This window comes from Cherax quadricarinatus, chromosome 57 (assembly GCF_038502225.1).
Source record: "Cherax quadricarinatus isolate ZL_2023a chromosome 57, ASM3850222v1, whole genome shotgun sequence".
Taxonomy (NCBI): Eukaryota; Metazoa; Arthropoda; class Malacostraca; order Decapoda; family Parastacidae; genus Cherax; species Cherax quadricarinatus.
In genome coordinates, this window is record NC_091348.1 from 21,309,778 (window position 1) to 21,317,277 (window position 7,500).

At 38.0% G+C, this 7,500-nt stretch overlaps 1 protein-coding gene across 4 annotated transcripts in view; it reads right to left on the minus strand.

Annotated features, from left to right (window-relative positions):
* The window catches only part of LOC128693526 (mucin-2), a 156,617-nt gene that overhangs the window by 55,562 nt on the left and 93,555 nt on the right, over positions 1-7,500 (minus strand). The window contains exon 1 of one of the 4 annotated variants that reach the window (XM_070097410.1): positions 516-593. The exons of the other annotated variants lie outside the window; for them this stretch is intronic. The gene's annotated coding sequence lies outside the window, so the exon portion shown is untranslated. Of the gene's footprint in view, positions 1-515; positions 594-7,500 lie in introns of those variants that run through there. 4 annotated transcript variants of the gene reach the window in all.

Consider the following 7,500-nt stretch of genomic DNA (forward strand, 5'->3'; position numbering starts at 1 on the left):
ATAAAAGATAGAGAACAGAAAGAGAAAAAAGGAAAAAAGAAAAGAAAGATAAAAATAGGAGGAAAAAAAAAGATACAGAAAAAAGATAAAGCAAAAGAGAGAAAAGATATACTGAAGGACTTGGGAAATGCAGATAGCAGCAAACTTTACAGACCACGACGAGATTATCTGAAAAAAAAAACTATCTAATATTCTCTCGATAAAGATATAGAGGAATAAAGAGAGAGAGAGAGGGGGGGGTCGCTAAACACATTTTGGGTCATGGGGAATGGAGTGGCATTCAGGTTCAATCCTACGGGGAGAATAAGCCCACATCCTTGAATCAAGAGCCACTCACCGGCATACGAGGCACCTCTCTCTCTCGAGAGAGAGAGAGGTAGAAAGGAGAGACAGAAAGCTGAAAAAATACATACATGGAGTAAGACGTGACATTTCTCTTCTAACTTCAATACAAACATTGACACACACTCTCTCTTTCTCTCGCCATGAACTTAAATAAAAGATCACCAACGCACCAGCAAGCACGGGATGTCGTTTACAAGTGTAAATCAGTGTAAATCAAGTTGATTTACAGCACAGCAGGAGAGTTCCAACAATCTCTTGTGTTTGTAAACAAGGTAACTGAGGTACAGACTCTTTTAAAAGAAATGTTAAGCCTTCAAAAACTATACATAAATAAGAATCTACATTATAATAATTGTTAAAATGTTCTCATATTGAAAAATGTGAGAACTGTATGAAATAAGACAGTCATTCTCCCAGTGAATTACTGTTTAATATTATTATAAAGAAAAATGGGTGTTAAACCCACGTGGGCTTAACATCCAAGACTTAACCTAAGACGATCACACCCACCCTGGTGCACGCCCACTGGTGCACGCCCACTGGTGCACACCCACCCTGGTGCATGCTTACCTATTTGTGGTTGCAGGAGTCGATTCTCAGCTCTTGGCCCCCTCTTGCCACTCATCACATTCACTCCCTCTTAATTTCCGCGGCCCTATCATACCTGCTCTTAAAGCTATGTACGGAGCCTGCTTCCACCACCTGCCCACCAAGATCATTCCACTTCCCGACCACTCTGAGACTGAATACCTCCTAACATCCCTGTGGCTCATCTGTGACTTTAACTTCCATCGGTGTTCCTCTCAAACAGCCTATCCCTCTCTACCTTATCATTTCTGGGTGTCCCGTTGGTCGATTTGCAGGGCACTCAGCTCACACACTGAGGTCCGTGGTTCGATCCCCCGGTACAAGTGGAAACAGGACACGTTTCCTTAAGACACCTACTGTTCCTGCTCACACAGCAGTAAGTAGGTACTTGGGTATTAGCTGACTGATGTAGGTCGCATCCTGGGGACAAAACTGACCTAATTTACAGGAAATGCTCTGCATAACAAGGGGCTTTCTATACAGCATTACACCACTGAGCTATGTACAGGTCACCACTGGGATTTATATCAAGAAGTGTAAGCAACAGAAGTCCAGAGGTTATACTACAGCTTTATACATCATTAGTAAGGCCTCACCTAAATTATGCAGCTCAGTTCTGGTCTCCATATTACAGAATGGATGTATGTCATTGATGTCAGCTAGACCTGTATACCTTACACATGTACTTGTACAAATATTATTATTATTCCTATAGTGACCACAGAGCGCCTACAGGAATGGAAAAAATCAGGATCGATCCAAGCAATGGAAGGATTTGTCCACTTAATATGATCAAGAGCCCTTCATCGACATCAAGGTATATAACAACATGGGTAAGTTAAACTATCGGTCTACAGAGAGGACAACGGGCGAAACACAGACACTGAAGAAAGGTGTTAACACTTGGGAGAAACGTCGTCGCTGTATAGTGTTACTTGTGAGATTGAAAATAAAAAATAATTGCATGAAGTTTTATAATTTTGACTACAAATTATGTTAAAAATTACAAAATTATGGAGACGGAAAATGATAGAAAACGGGAAGCTACGATAGAAAACGGGATGCTACGATAGAAAACGGGATGCTACGATAGAAAACGGGATGCTACGGTAGAAAACGGGATACCAGGGGAGAAAACGGGATATACCAAAGAATTATATGATTGTCATATTTACGGGAAGTACTAAACCCGTAGGGGCTCATACAACACCTGGGGAATGGGAGATTTTTAAACTTGATCCAAGTACGGGAGCAGTAACTCCTACTCCGTGGATCAAGAGCTCTTCACAGCATCAAGGCCCCTCTCCCCATCAAGCCTCTAGTCTTAATAACAGGAAGTTCATAAGAAATTATTATAAAAAATATAATTCAGTCAAGGTAACTGATTTCTATTTTAATTCGTGTTATTACTTTTATATATCATGATTATTTTATATTGTAATTATCGTCCCAGACTTAAATTTTAAATATATTTTCATATTGAAAATAGGAAAATATATTTAAAATATATAATGTTAACATCTGGGTACAATGACATATATATATATATATATATATATATATATATATATATATATATATATATATATATATATATATATATATCTGTGTGTGTGTGTGTGTGTGTGTGTGTGTGTGTGTGTGTGCAAAACAACCACTCTGAATTTAATAATACACTGGACAAATAATAATTTTTAAATTTTCTTGGGTAGAATAGTTTGTGGGCGAGTTGTGCAAAGGACCTATCCAAGTTGGGTCGGCGCGCGTCAGGTGTTTAAAACCGTTGTGGGATCTGATAGTGAGGTGCTGGCCTGACCCCTTATATAGCTTCCTTGGATGCTTTACTTTCATAGTTCCTTGATAATGTGAGTAGTCACGAAAGCGCTTGGAATTTCTCTATTCTTTCAGAGTGGTTGTTTTGCATATTCTGAAATCACCTGTTTACTGTGATCTCATTGCATATATATATATATATATATATATATATATATATATATATATATATATATATATATATATATATATATATATATATATATATATATATATATATATATATATATATATATATATATATATATATATATATATATATATATATATATATATATATATATATATATATATATATATATATATATATATATATATATATATATATATATATATGCAACAATCGCGAAAAAAAGATGCAAAACAACCAGAGAGGGAGTTGAATGATAGCTATAGGCATTTTGTGTTGCAATCAATACATCACCAGCAGATTACAATGTTGCAGAAGCAGAGTAAGAAATCCAGGCAGATTTGTTTGTGTTAGCCACCCAGGATAACCCAATAAAGTCAGTGAGTCATTGAGGACTGTTAAGTCTTATTTCCGCTGTGGCCCTTCAATCTTGTCCCCCGGGATGCCACCCACAACAGTCAAGTAACACCTAGTTACTAGGTGAACAGGGACAGGTGTAAGGAAACATGCCCAACGTGCCGGGGATTGAACCACGGACACTCAGTGTGTGAGGCGAGTGCGCTGCCAACTGTCATATGAATCACGACTATATACATCGAGAGGAGAGGAATAAGAGTCATACTTGGGAAACGAGTGAGCTTGTAATGGTTATTTAATTAGTTTTAAAGCCTACTGACTACACCAGGGTCATTAAGGCTGCCTGTTCCCTGCTCATGACCAGTCAAGAATGTTTTAATGCCTAAGATAGGAATAAGTCAGCGTAAATACGATGAGTGACGTCCTTGTAAATGATGGATAGCAAATGAGCTTATGAATAAAGACTAGACAGTGAGGCTATGCCTAGTAGCAAGTGAGCTTATAAACAAAGAATGAGCTTATAAGGACTAGATTATTATTATAATCATGGGGAAGCACTAAACCTGTAGGATTATACAGCGCATGTGAGGGGGATGGAAGGTATTCAGGCTCAATTCAGGGAACCGGAGCACAGATCCAATTCCCAAGATCAAGAGCCCCTCACCAGCGTCAAGGAACCTCCCTTGAGGGGTATAAGGACTAGAGAGTGAGTCTATGCAGAGTAGCGGGTGAGCTTATAAACAAACTAAAGAATGAGTATAAATCCAGGCTAGCGTTGATCCTTTATTGGGCCTGTCATTCCCCCTCGATGACGTAAACACAGGTTTTTTAAGGGCTCATTTGCAGCCCTTGCTCCACAAAGGGTTATAACAATGATTCGAGTTTATGTATGCTAGTGGGTGATATAATAAACAGCCTAGAGAGTGAATGTTAACTTCACTATAGTGAATGATCCTATACTGAACAGCTAGTGATTTGACGCACGCTAATGAGTGATATTATAGAGTAAAGCGTGAGTCTTTAACTAAAGTCTAGCGAGTAGTGACTGTAAACAATGCCAGTGTATAGCCACTTTTAAGTGATTGTCTTACTGACTGGCAATTAAATCAACAGTGATGGGCAGACATGAAACTTTTCAACAGTGACTAGCGCGAGGCTACACATACAAGCTCGTACACCAGCATTTAATAATGAAACCAGTCCGTGTTGTGAAAGCGTTTACCAGAACGTGAACACACGAAGCCAGGCGCACACACGCATCCATAAACACTGGAAAACACCCATGTTAATTAACACAAATTAACCCTAGGGCGAATAAATATTAGCTAGATCGTGAGCCATCATCACGCGCCAGTCTCACGACCTAATGTGATGCAGCAACTCTTACTGTATGACACCAGGGTGCTAAGCTGAGTTTTTCGTTATATACATTGAGATGTATATCTCCTAATATATATATATATATATATATATATATATATATATATATATATATATATATATATATATATATATATATATATATATTGCGAGTTTAATTAAACCCGATAAACTAGATATATGTGAAATCAGTCCATCAATCTTGATTGATGGACTGAGTACCTCAATCTCCTTATCTTCATTATTCTTCTTTGTATTAGACTGATGAAGTCAATGTGTGTGGCGAAACGTTTCAACAATAAAGACACACAGTGTTGCACATGTGTCTAATTTATCAACTTGTAGGTTCTCTCAACCATTATCAACATTTCTTTAGCTCCTTTAACTGGAGTTTTTCTTAATTGATTGTTTTACAGTTGACTAACAACCTTAACTGACCCTCGTGCATTTAATAGGCTTTAACCCTAACACCCTAATTTCTATATTTGTTTTGCCATTGTTTCTGCCAATGGAGATAAGTAAATGTCCCTAATGAAAATAAATCTGTCTTTTTTGGGTTATCCCAGGTTCTCTACACATATGTTGCTATGTATGATAATCTCTGTAACTGTATTTATGTAAACCTGAATAAACTTACTGTTGATGCAAAAAGAATTATTGCCTTGGTTACGCCTCTCCACGCGTGGTCTTTCCTTTCTCAGTAGTCTTGACATATATTATTTCCTTCTGATTTATGATGGTCGTCATATCTGTTCACCTCTTCTGATAACTGGTCGTCAGGAGGTGTTCGCTGTGTCGTGCGAAACTTAACATGTTTTATTTACTAGGTTTGATGCTTATCTACCACACGATGGTTGGTTTATTAGGTTTGAAAAACGATTAAACGTGAGTCATTAGGGATGCATGTCACATGTCAACTATGTACTGCTATTCAAGAACACTTTAATTTTTTAAATAAAAATTAAAGTATGCCTCCATGTGTATATACAATGAGAGGTATTTCTAAAGTATATATATACACTGAAGAAGACGTTTCTGCGTATATATATTGAAGAAGACCTCTGTGTATATACACTGAAGACCTTTGTGTGTATGTACACATTTCTTAAGTGTATATAAACTGAAAACCTCTCCGTGTATATACACTGATGCCTCTCGCTTTATAAACACTGAGATATATTTCTCGATGTATATACATATACAAAACTTCTCAATGCAAGAGCCTCTATATATTTTTTTCAGGTTTAACTCTCAAGTTATTTTACAATATATTTTGCAGTGACACAATACATTTTATTTTAAGAATTCCCTAAACAGAGTTCTAAATATTTATGCTCGTGTCAGTACCTGTGTGTAAAAAAAATATCTTGAGAATAAATCCACGAAGTAACATACAAAATTGTTACCAAAGTCCAAATAAATACAAATAGGGACATAATTCATACACGGTTTGAAGGGGAGGTATGACAAGGGGCCCCAGACACCAGGTACCAGGGAACGTGATATAAATGACTGAGAAACCCGACAAGAGGAAAAATGAGACACTTGTGGAACATTCTGGAATTTTCGCCAGCTGTTCTTTGTTTTCATAAGACACATGCAACAGTTAGTTATCTTTATTACGAAACGTTTCGCCTACACAATAGGCTTCTTCAGTCGAGTACAGAAGAATTAGCAGAAGCAACAGAGATGTGAAGACGATGTAATCAGTCCATCATCCTCGAAGACGGAGTTAAGAACAAAAATACCTGTCTGTTGCATAGGTGTCTCGTCAACCTGTCGGTACTGTATACCATTGTCATATTCTTCTCTGTTCTGGACTAAAATAGCCACTGTCTGGTGAAACGTTTCTCCAGTGAAGATTCCCAAATACTATAGAAGCGTCTCATTTTTCAACCAGGGAATGTAAACCAGGTTTGGTGTATACTCTCCCACACACACACACATCTTCGTGAGTACACAGGATGATAATCAAAGAACGTGATAGGGCAGACATAGGCACACTGGTGGACATGACTGGAGGTGATGTATGATTCTTACGGGTTTGGAGTTTCCCCATGGAAAAAACTAATAGTAATAATGGAAGTAGAGGGGAACAAGGAGAAGACGGAACAGTTGAAAGTTTAAAGACTCGAGTCACGGGAGAGTCGAAAATGTGCTTTATCAGCCTGAGGGATGCTAGCAGGTGGTGCATGCAGTACCGTACGCAGATTTACGAATAGGTATGTCATGGCCCACTAAGGAAAAAAAGCTTCTAAAACCAGTCGTGTACAGTTCAAAAGTCGTGCCAAGAACTGTGATTCGAACCCCCCCCCCATCCCCTAGAGGGGAGAAAGATGAAAGGGAACATCAAAATGAGCCTTAGTGACAGCTCCGGCCCAGGAGCTAGAAATCAATACCTACAAAAGACAAAACGGCAAATACAATCACAGCTGTATGTATTTGGTTAGCAAACACACACACACACACACACACACACACCTGAAGGCGTGGGAACTGTGTGATCTTAACTATCGGGTCATGACCCTTTATCTAGCCCGTATTGTACTTTATGGTGTTCACACCTCCCACACAGTGTTCTCCACTCCCACACAGTGTTCTCCCCTCCCACACAGTGTTCTCACCTCCCACACAGTGTTCTCACCTCCCATACAGTGTTCTCAATTCCCACATGGAATTATCGCCTCCCACACAGTGTTATCACCACCTATCACGGTGTTCAACATGTGTGACGAATGTAAGCCTAGCAACACTTTCTGCACTGTACCGATATCAATATCAATATCATATATATATATATATATATATATATATATATATATATATATATATATATATATATATATATATATATATATATATATATA